This window comes from Cervus canadensis, chromosome 28 (assembly GCF_019320065.1).
Source record: "Cervus canadensis isolate Bull #8, Minnesota chromosome 28, ASM1932006v1, whole genome shotgun sequence".
In the NCBI taxonomy this organism is placed as follows: domain Eukaryota; kingdom Metazoa; phylum Chordata; class Mammalia; order Artiodactyla; family Cervidae; genus Cervus; species Cervus canadensis.
Genome location: NC_057413.1, coordinates 39,803,231 through 39,813,569, shown reverse-complemented (window position 1 = coordinate 39,813,569; position 10,339 = coordinate 39,803,231). Strand labels below are relative to the sequence as shown.

The 10,339-nt window shown below is 61.8% G+C and overlaps 1 protein-coding gene across 5 annotated transcripts in view; it reads left to right on the top strand.

Moving 5' to 3' along the window:
• Window positions 1-5,706: 5,706 nt before the first annotated feature.
• The window catches only part of GRM4 (glutamate metabotropic receptor 4), a 113,215-nt gene continuing 108,582 nt past the window's right edge, over window positions 5,707-10,339 (top strand). The window contains exon 1 of one of the 5 annotated variants that reach the window (XM_043450556.1): window positions 5,707-5,842. The gene's annotated coding sequence lies outside the window, so the exon portion shown is untranslated. Of the gene's footprint in view, window positions 5,843-6,722; window positions 6,859-7,655; window positions 8,104-10,339 lie in introns of those variants that run through there. The other 4 variants (XM_043450555.1, XM_043450558.1, XM_043450559.1 and 1 more) reach the window with 4 other exon arrangements.

Genomic DNA, 10,339 nt, shown 5'->3' with positions numbered 1-10,339 from the left:
CCGCTGCCCTGGCTCTGCGTGGGGGGTGCTGCGGGCAGCCGGCTGTGAGGATGAAAGCCTCGGAGACAGCAGGGGCTTGAGGATCCACCCTCCTTGAGGCGCCGCTAACAAGAGGGCCTGGGAGTCCTTTCTGGCTTTCTGTCCTGCCTGCTGTCTGACTCCACCTTTGGGAGCAAACGCTGGGCTTCCTTCCCCACTGCCCAGGTGGTCCCTGAGGAGGGCCGAGGCTGGTGGGGTGTGTGGGGTTGATAGAGGGCCCTGTCAGGGGTTCCCAGCCCTGCTGTCAGTCGGCCAGCTGGGCTGTGTGACCTTTGCCCCAACCCAAGGTCCTGTTTGGAGGACAAGCTGAAGCTTCAATCATAGGGGTCCCTTAGACCTGAAAAGTTCTTCTCAGCCCCCTCCATTCCTTTCGTCCCAGAAGATCTCTGAGTGGCCGCAGCATCATGGTCCATATTTGCTGGAGGAGGGAGCGGAGGCTCAAAGGAGGGGCGCATCGTGGACACATGCCCTCTAGCACAGGTGCTGGGGACAGTGTTCGAGGCGGGGCTGCTCTGTGCGTGTGATGATCAAGGCAGTGCGGTGGGTGAGAAGGAAGGGATTGGGAGGATGTGGAGAAGGCAGGGCGGGGAGGGGGTGCAGCCAGGAGGAGAGGCGTCCCCCTTCCAGGCTGCCCCCCCTCCGCCCCCTTCCCTCCCCTGCCTCCTGCCAGGCCTGCTGGGTGGCAGCCCCTCCTGCCCTGGCCCCTGGCTGCTCTCCTGATGCCCAGAGCCCCTGCCATCGGCGGAGGAGCAGGCCAGCCACGAGGCCCAGGGCGGGGCGGGAGGGGCTTTTCAACATTAATTGTATTTTGACATCCTGGCTGTGACATTCATCCTAATGACACCGGGCTCACAGCTGACAGCCCCTGGAGGAGCGTGGAGCGAGAGGGATGATAAGTAGTTTTAAATTGCAGCGTGGCAAAGAGGCCGGAAAATCCAGAGTCTTAAGAAAAAGCAGGCAGAGGGAGGAGGAGGAGAGACTGAAAACCAAGGAGGAGGGAACTTCCCTGGTGGTCCAGTGGCTAAGACTCCACGCTCCCTAAGCAGGGGGTTTGGTCCCTGTTCAGGGAGCTAGATCTCGAATGCCACAGCTAAGACTGAAGATCCTGCATGCCGCATCTAAGACCCGTCATGGCCAAAAAAAAAAAGATTAAAAAATCTAGGAGGAGGAAGCATCCTTCTCTCTGGGGCAGGGATCAATCATTCGTTTAACAAGTGAACGTTTACTGGACCCCACTGCATGCTTGGCGCAGGCTCAGCCCGTGGAGGGTCAGGTGGCCAGGCAGGCTGTGTACCCCACTCCTCCACAGCCTGGGCGCTCAGCCCTTCCAAAGCCTATTCCTCTTTCAGGGTCTAAGAGATGCTTCCTCTGGGGGCCCTGACCCCCAGGCCTCCCTTCCTGGGCACTGAAGATGTTGGGGATGCCGCAGAGCGCCCCCTGCTCTTCCTCTTCCATGTCCCCTCTCTCTAGCAATCTGGGGCTGACTGTCCCCTCAATCCTTACCCACCTGGTCCGGCTCCTGCCAGGTCAGGTCCCCAGCGCTGGGGTTTAGTAGAGCTGTGTTCAGAACCGGCTCTCTGCTCCCTCTGGTCTCTTTCCTCTTTCCATATGTTGTGGGCCGGCGTGGTGGGTAGGAGGGTGTAGACAGAGCTGTGCTGTGGACCTTGGAGACTCTTTGGTCCAAATAGGATGATTCCAGGTGCATAGGCCCCGGGGGGCCGGGTGGTTTTGGAATTGAGAGAGATAATATGGCACAAATATGATGTAGTGTGCAACATCCCCAGGGGGCCTGGGGTGGGACCCCCAAAACAAATATGTTGGCCCTGGTTCCTGAGATAAAAGAGACTTCTGCCACTGAGGGAGCAAGACAGGGACAATGACTGGATTTCACATCAGGTTTTGCAGCCAAATGAGTAGGCCGAAAATTTATGGACAAACTGCTTTACAGAGCCGGTAGGATATTGGAGTTGTGGAATGGGTTGGCTTTAGCCAGCTCCTTAGTCCAAGTCAAAGACCTGAGAAAGTCCCAAGGGGTGTGGGAAGATTCCTGAGGTTGGAGCCATCCCAGCCTCAAGGGTTGGGGGTTGGTCACTCCCTGGGCTGTCCGGGAGCCTGGCCTGGGGGAATTTCCAGGTACCCCGAGCCCTTGAGACTCAGTATCTCTGTGGGGCAGAGGGGGAGAGCTGGGCTGGCCTGGGAGGCACAGCAGGGATGACTTACCCCAAGATGCTTGACCCAGGGCCTCACATCTGGCCCCAGCTCTCCTCAACCCCACTGACCTGCAGGGTGACTGAGGACTCTCTGCAGAGCCTGGGGCTGGGCCTTCTCTTGTATTCAGCTCTTCATCTCGCAAATGACCTGCCAGGGCATAGTGATTGTTTAACCCCCCCCCCCCCCCCCCCAGCAGAGACATCTCCATCTCATGGCCTGGTTGAGGGGAAACCAAAATTGAAACCTGTCAGACACGGCGGGTGAGGCGGTGGCTCAGCCCACTCCACGTGGCGATCATTTCTCAGGTGTTCCAGGCCTGCCAGTCTCTCCACAGGCCCCTGCACCCTCAGGCTCACTTTGATCTATTTCAACAAATTCTAAACTTCAGGATTTTACAAGACAATTGTCGTCGTAAACATTTTTTTTGGGGGGGACATACTATACAGCAAGTGGGATCTTAGTTGCCTGATCAGGGATCAAATGTGCACTCCCTGCATTGGCAGGCAGAGTCTTAACCACGGATCACCAGGGAAGTCCCAAGATTCTTCTGAAATGGAGAGGTCCTAGGGCAGCTTGGTGAGTCTGAGTTGCCAACCCAGTGGGTGGGAAAAGGCTGTCAAGGTGTTTTTCCTTGCTGAGGAGGCCAGAGTGAGAGCAGGAAGAACGAGTCTGCTGCAGCAGGAGGGAGTGAGGTCAGACCTCGGGAAGAACTTCCAGGTCACACCTTGCAGAACTTTGTGTGATTCTTTCCTCTAGGACTACCTGCCCCTTTCTCTCCCCTCTAATCTGCCTGTCCTTCAGTGCTGAGATGGTGTCTCCTTTCCCTAGGGAGGTCTGTGTATGCAGGACTGGTGGATTAGAATGTCTCCCCTCCGGCCAAGGACCCCACCAGTGTCAGTCAGGTAGCCTCCTTTAAAAGTTTCAGAATAAGACCCAACACCAAATCCCAGCATCTTAGAGAGACTGTGGCCCAGCGCGTCGTGTCACTGATGGGAAAACCAATGCTCAGAGAGGCTGGGCAGCTCCCCCAGGCCACAGAGCCTTAGCACCGAGAACCTGGCCTCCTGCTTTTAGCCTGTGCCCCCCTCCCAGTCAGACCACAGCTCTGAGCAGTGGGACGACTCGCTGAAGAGCAGTTTGGAATCCAGGCCCTTGTGGCCGGCCCAGGCCCGGGCCTTGCTACGCAATTCCTTGAGGTCACTTGTACTCACCCTTCTCTGGGCTCTGTAGTTCCGTTTTCTCCAGGAAAGGAGACCCCAAATGACATTCCTAGAAGTATGCATGAGGGTTTCTGCACGTGTGTCTGAGGGTCTGTGTGTGTGTGTGTCTGCGAATGTGTATCTGAATGTGTCACTTTGTCTGTGGCAGGGGGGTGTCTGTGTGTTTGTGTGTGTGTCTGTGTGTCTGTTGTTATGATAAGTCAGCCATGAGTCAGCATGAAGGAGGTGTCCCCACTGGACCAGGCTGGGGGTCCCAGGTGAGGGCTGGGTGGCTGGCCACACACAGTGGGGCTGGAGACCTGGAAGCCTGGGATGGGCCAGGACGGCTGCCCAGAAGCGCTAGGCCTCAGGCTGGGAAACTTCAAACTGGACGAGTCCACAAACTCAGCCATCTGCCAGCCAACAGTGTTTCTTTTTTTAACCCCTGAAAAATATAGCCTGCCCAGCCTTCTGCGACACAGCTGGTGGGGGGTTGGGGGTGGGATAATTATGACCAGAGTGCAGGCAACGCTGAGGGCCAGGGGGTGGGGAGAGCGACTGAGTTCCTTTGGTTCTCAGTAAACCACGGTCCATTTATGTTCAGTTTCATTCATTCATTCATTCAACAAAAGGATATTGAGGACTATATTCTATGTTAACAATGGCAGTGGCTTCCATTTCTGGGCACCTAAATATGGGACCGGGTGCCCTGCATCCATTGTTTTATTTCTTCTTCATGACGGTCTTGCCAGTAGGGCCCGGGGAATGGCCTTTGTGGACCTTGAAAGGAATCAGAAAAAAGACTCCCATCTATTCAGCAGACTTAGGCTCAAGACAGGATGTGTCATGTGTCAAACCCAAAGCAGGTTGAACTTGAACCTCCCAGCACCCCTCCCCGGGTGCATAGCATCCCAGCAGTCCCGTAGTGAGGTCAGCATCGTGGTCCTTGTCATACGGGTAGGAAACTGAGGGGCCCTGGGCAGGAGGACCCAGCTACGTCTGGGGCCCAGTTGGAACCCACGCAGGCTGTTCCCACGGCTATGGCCTCTCCTGGGGTGACTTGAGTTTTCCTCCAAGCCCAGAGCAGTGTATACTTGACTGGGCAGAGCTGCCGGACAGCACAACCTGTGGTGGCCTTAGCTCATTCATGCCTCTCTGAAATGCGTCGGGTCGAGGTGCACGTGGCCACGGGTGCAGGCTTCAAGGGCAGATTGCGGCGCTGTTCTCTGTGTATTTTGGGGACTAGGAATGGGGAGGGAGCTGGTCAGTGCTGATTGCATTTTAAAAAAACAGGCATGAATGAGTCCATGATCTCGGCCCTTCCACCAGAGACTTTAGTTTGACTGGGTAAATGAGACATGTATTTGAGGCTATCACATGCGAGCTTTACAAAGACAGTTCATGCTTTGCCAACATGTATTCATTCACCAGACATTCATTGAGCTTTCCCTATGGGCCAGGCACAGTGCCAGGCCCTGGATGAACCTTGGTGAACAAGATGTGGTTCTGGCCGGGTGAGCGGTGTCTGGAATTCTGGAGGAGGGGGTGCCTGAGTGAGTCTTTGGGGAGACACAGGGGTATTGGATGGGGAGCAGGGAGGGAGAAAGGGCAGACCCATAGGGCAGGGCCAGGCCCTGCTATTCCAAGGCCCTCCCAGACATTCCCCTGATCTAGAAGAAGAAATCATCTGTGGAAATGAGGGGTGGGGCTGTGGGGGCGCTGAGTCCCCCAGGCCTGGGCACACTGGAGCCCAGTGGCACTCTGCAGGTCAGCCAGGACGACTGATATGGGGGAGGAGGAGGCTGGTCAGCCGCTCCCCCGTCTGCATCCCCACCTCCCCTCCCAGCTCCCTGGCACTGTGCTTAGCACCCTCCCTGGGACAAGGACAGTCACACACGTCACAGCTCTAATTGAAGACGCTTCTGCAGTCTGGGACGAGATGCTCTTGCAATCCTAAGAGGCTGCAAGGCTCCCTCCGGCTCTTCCTCCCCTGCCTGTCTCTAAGGCCAGCCTTCTAGGGGATTTTTCACAGCATCCCCCCACCCCAACCCAGGGGGAGGAGGACTTCTCCCTGCTTGAGAGTTTCTTCCCCAGGCTCGCTCCTGCCTGCTGGCTGGGCCACCTGTTACACTTTGCGGCCCAGTGCTGGACAGAGACCAATGGGCTGTGGGCCACGGGTGGGGGTTCTCCTAGGCTGGTGGAGATCTGGGGTGGGGCGGGCCTCAGTAGGAAGGAGCCCCTGAAGGCTGTGTGAGCAGGGTCAAATGGAATCCCCGCCCCCTCCCGTCCTCTATCATTTGCTCCAACCAGGAGCAGTGGGGTGTAGGAATGAACATGCCACTTGGGGGCACACGACAGGTGTGTGGTGCAGATGCGTGAGAAGCTGGCTCAAGGTGGGGTCTCAGTGATGCTCCGGGGGAGGGCGGGAGTGAGGAGCAGTGTGACCCCGTGGCATCACTGTGTTTTTTGTACTTCTCAGGGAGTGCGTCAGGAGGCCTGTTCCTTGACCCTCGACCTTTGGGGTCAGGAGGGGTCCCTGCTAGGTCCTCCGGGTTGAGGTGCAGACATCCACCCTCGGGGGTGGCGGGAGAAGGGGGCTTCCAGGAGAGGGCGTCGGTGGGGCGCGGTGGGAGAGGGAGCAGAAGGCGGGGCGGGTGCGGAGGGGCGGCGGGGCGCGGGGTGAGCCCCAGCCTTGCGGCGGAGAGGTGCGGGGTCGGGGGTGGGCCCCAGGCAGCTCCCTCTTTAAAAGGCTGGCGGAAGCCGCGCGCTCGGCCCCCACTGCCGCGCAAACTTGGCGGGCCGGGCCCGCGCCTTTCCGAGCGCGGCCGCGGCCGTGGGCGCGGGGCTGAGCCGCCGCGGCCCCCTCGGCCCTCGTGCTCCCGGAGCCCGCCCCTCTCGCGTCTTCACTGCTCTCCGGTCTCCCGCTCCCTCTCTCGCTCCCTCGCTCTCCAGCGCGCTCTCTCGCTCGCTCTCCCTTTTCTCCTGCTGCCGTGCGGCTGCCGCGGCGCCTCCGGGCGCCCGCATCTCGGCCGGAGGCGCTCGCGGCTCGGCTCCCGCTCCACCGCCTTCCCAGCGCGGAGCCCTCGGCCGGACGCCGCTCGCGGAGCCGTTCCCTCTCTCCCCAGCGCTCGGACGCCGGGCTCCGCGGCGGACGGAGCCGAGCCGCCCGCCGCTCCCTAGCTCGGCGGCTCGCTCTCGCCGGAGCAGCAGCCGCCCGCCGCGCGCTCGGAGGCAGCCCGGGCCGGGCGACCGCCAGCTCCTCCCCCCTGCGTCCCGGACTCCGGGCGGCTCCTCGCCGGGCTCGGTCCGCAGCGTCAGAACCGCCCGCCGCGGCCCGGGCTCCGGCCACCGCGAGCCGCCAGCCTCCGGCCGCCGCCTCCCTGCGCCTCCGAGCGCTCGCCGGCGCGCGGTGAGTTGTGGCCCGCGGGGAACGGGCTGAGGGGACGGCGCCCTCCGGCCTCGGGGGCGCGAGCTGCGGCGGGGACTCCGGGGCTCCGGGAGGTGGCCTCTGGCTGGCTCCCGCGCTCGGCGCTGCCCAGAGGAGGGCCGGTGGATCGGAACTCTCGGGGCTGGAGGACGCGGGACCCGGGGTAGAGGGTCTCCCTTCGGGGCTGGGACTGGGAGTGGGGCAGCGGCTCTTCTGCGGGCCCGGGGGAAAGTGTCCCCGTGCCTGGGGTTGTGCCGGGTTCCCCGGCTGGGGGTCGAGCCCGCGCTCAGGTGGGGACCGTGGCGTCAGTGCGCCCCCTCTGCGGAGAGGCAGGGCCGGCGGGGGCGCGGGCCGTTCTGTGCCCCAGTCCCCGCGGTCTCCGGGCGGGAGGGCAGCGCCAGCCGTGCGAGCTCCTTCCCGCGGGCCGGCCCCGCGTCCCGCTCCCGTGGCGCCCCAGCGTCGCCTTGGTCTCCAGCCGGCCCACGGCGCCCGCTGGCGCTCGGCGGAGGCGGGATGGGACGGCACCCCAGGGTCTGGGGTCTCCCCAGGGCCCCGGGACTTCAGGGTCAGGTGTTCTCAGACACTCGGGACCGATCCTCTCTCGGACCCTGATGAACCTTTGCTTCTACGCGACCGCCCGGCGGGCAGCCGGCCGAGTTGTGTGTGTGTGTTTGGGGGGAGGGGTCCCCTCCGGGGTCGAGCCGAGTGTGTGTGTGCGTTGAGGGGGTCACCTACGGGGTCGAGCCGAGTGTGTGTGTGTGTGTTGGGGGTCCCCTACGGGGTCGAGCCGAGTGTGTGTGTTGGGGGGGGGGTCCCCTCCGGGGTCGGGCCGAGTGTGTGTGTGTGTGTTGGGGGGTCCCCTCCGGGGTCGGGCTTCCCCGTCGCCCTGGAGCTGGAGGCGTCTCCTCCCCGCGCGGGGGCGGGGCTGGAGGTGGAGGCCCGACTGCGCGAGGCGCCCCCGCACCGGGGCGGTCTGAGGCTGTTTGTGCTGAAACGGGGCGGCAGTGGCGGCGCAGGGAGTCCTGAGGCCCAACCTGGGAGCGCCCCTCCCCCAGGCCTCGAGTGACACCCCCGCCTTCAGACTTTCGGCCCCTGTTGGAGGAGGCTCCTTGTTTCTTTCCCCGTTCTGCTCACCCTCCTCGCCCTGGTGCGGGAGAAGGCTGCTCTGCGGGACTGCGCCGGGCTCCCTAATGGGGTGCCCCGAGCCACGTGTGTGTTGGAGCCTTGGTGAGTCTGTCTGCTCCTCTGTCAGTGTGGCAGAAAGCCCGATGACGGTGGAGGGACGATCGTGTGTGTTTGTGATCCTCATATTCCTCCCCACTCTATTCTGGGGTGAGGGTGGAGGCGGAGGGCTTCCGGTGGGGGGGCGGGGGGTGGGGGGCAGCTCTGTAAGGGTCTCCATACGGGGACCCCCATTCCCACAGCCTCCCTTCGCTGGGCCAGATCATGGTGGAAGTGAAGAATGTTCTAGTCCCCACGTCCCCTTCCCCAGGAGACGCCCTGGTCCCCACTTTCTCCCTGGCTCCACTTGGAGTCCTGGGCCTCATGCTATGGGTGGGCCCCTCTGCTCTTCAAAGCCTCAGGGCCTGAGGTGGTGGGAGAAGTTCCATGAGAAGGTGAGGACTTGCAGGAGCTTTTCTAGGGCCTCTCCTGATGTTGCAGAGAAGTCCCACAGAACAGTCTGGAGGCCCCTGGGTGTGGTCATCCACCGGTCAGGACAGGGGGCTTATGTCCTCTCCTGGGCAGGCCCTGGGGCTAGTGGCAAGAACGCTACAGTGGGGAGTAGGGATCAGAGTCCCTGCCCCTCCCCTGGGCCCTGGACCACTTCCCGTCCTTGGGGTGGGTGGAACCTCTGGTGATGGTGCCTCTGAGCCTCTGTGAATTTGGTGACCGCGGTCTTCATCTCCCCCCAACTTCTGTTATTCCAGCCCTCAATCTCCCCCTGGCTGTCAACATCTTCACCCCTGTCAGGGACAGAAATGTCAAAAAGTTCTCGGGCCTGAGTCACTTCTAGGGCTCCCCTCCCAGGTGCGTTTGGTTTCAAGAGTCGGAGAGGAGGAAGGCAGTGCTTAACCCAATGGAGTGCTCTACTGGTGGTGGATTTCTAGGAGAGCGGTGAATGGGATGTTGGGGGGGCATGCGATACACCCCATGAAACAGGGCCTGAGCTGGCTGACGGGGAGGAGGGTGCCTGCCGGGGGTTGCGCTAGCCGCTTGGCCTCGCCTCCCACCTGCCTGCTCCTCTCACCTTCCTCTGTGTGGCTTCCTCCTCTGGAGGCTGGGTGTCTCCAGGAGGGAGCGCCTGGCACAGCGGCAGGCAGGCAGCTGAGGTCGGTGAGGGAGCCTTGGCAAGCAAGTGTGTGAGAGAGCAGTGTGCTGGCCGGGAGGGTCAGGGGGCAGCCCCCACATGCTTCCTGAGGGGTCCTCTGCCCAGCTTCCGGGGTGCTCAGACACACCCAAACTCGCCCCGCTGCAGGGGGCAGCTGGCACGAGATGGTGGGACCAGGACCAGCCTTTATAAAGGCTTCTGAGCTTTATAATTACAGATCCTAGACATCCTCTCCCCCAGATCAGCATGGAGCCAGCAGCCCCTAATTACCACCCACCCCAAGACATCTGCCCACCCCGGCTGTCCTCCTCTGCTCAGCCTAGCACCCCATTTTCCAGTGGGCAGGCCCCGCTGGCAGCCTGGGCAGCTGGGCCCGCCGGCCGCCGGCTGGAAGGTTATCTCACTCCTGCAGAGTGCGGCTGCCTGTGCCACCCGGAGGAGGCGTGGGGGCGCTGGCATCTGGGCGCTGGCCCGGCTTGCTGGGGCTGATGGGGCTGCCGACGGCTCAGGCTGACCTGAGGGAGGAGGCCGGGGGGCTTCCCCTGGTGGGCAGCGGGCCCAAGCAGAGGGCACCAGCTTCCGGTACCTCCTGCTACTGCGCCCCCAACCCCCCAGCCTGGTGCTGGCTCCTGGAAAGAGCAGGGAGGGCTTGTGTCTCGGTCCACTCTGCCCTAGTTAGCAGGGGACTATCAAAAATTAATTTCGAGATCTCACTGCCTTTGGCCCTTGCCAGCGTGCAGACGGCCTTGGCTCCTGGGCGCTCTGGTTCCTTCCCTGCTGTGCAGCTTCTGGCTTCCCTCCGTCCTCTGCCCAGCCCTAGGCTGCAGCTCTGCCTTCCCAGAGCACTTCCTTCTCCCCACCAGGCCTGGAGTCAGGCTCTGGGCTTCTGCCTCGCGCCCACCCCTCTCTTGCTGCCTGCTCCTGGCTCCTGAAAGGGAGGCTTAGGAACTTAGGGACTTGTTCAGGGAAGGACGCAGCCCACCCCCTCAGCCTCCAGCCCACAGGCCTGTCCGAGTTTCTTTTGGCTCCTTGGGAAAAAACGAGCGCCACCAGGATAGTGAAAATCACCCCTTAAATTAAAGCTGATGACTCCCGTCGAAATGTTTTATTATCAGCCTCACCATTGAGCAATCT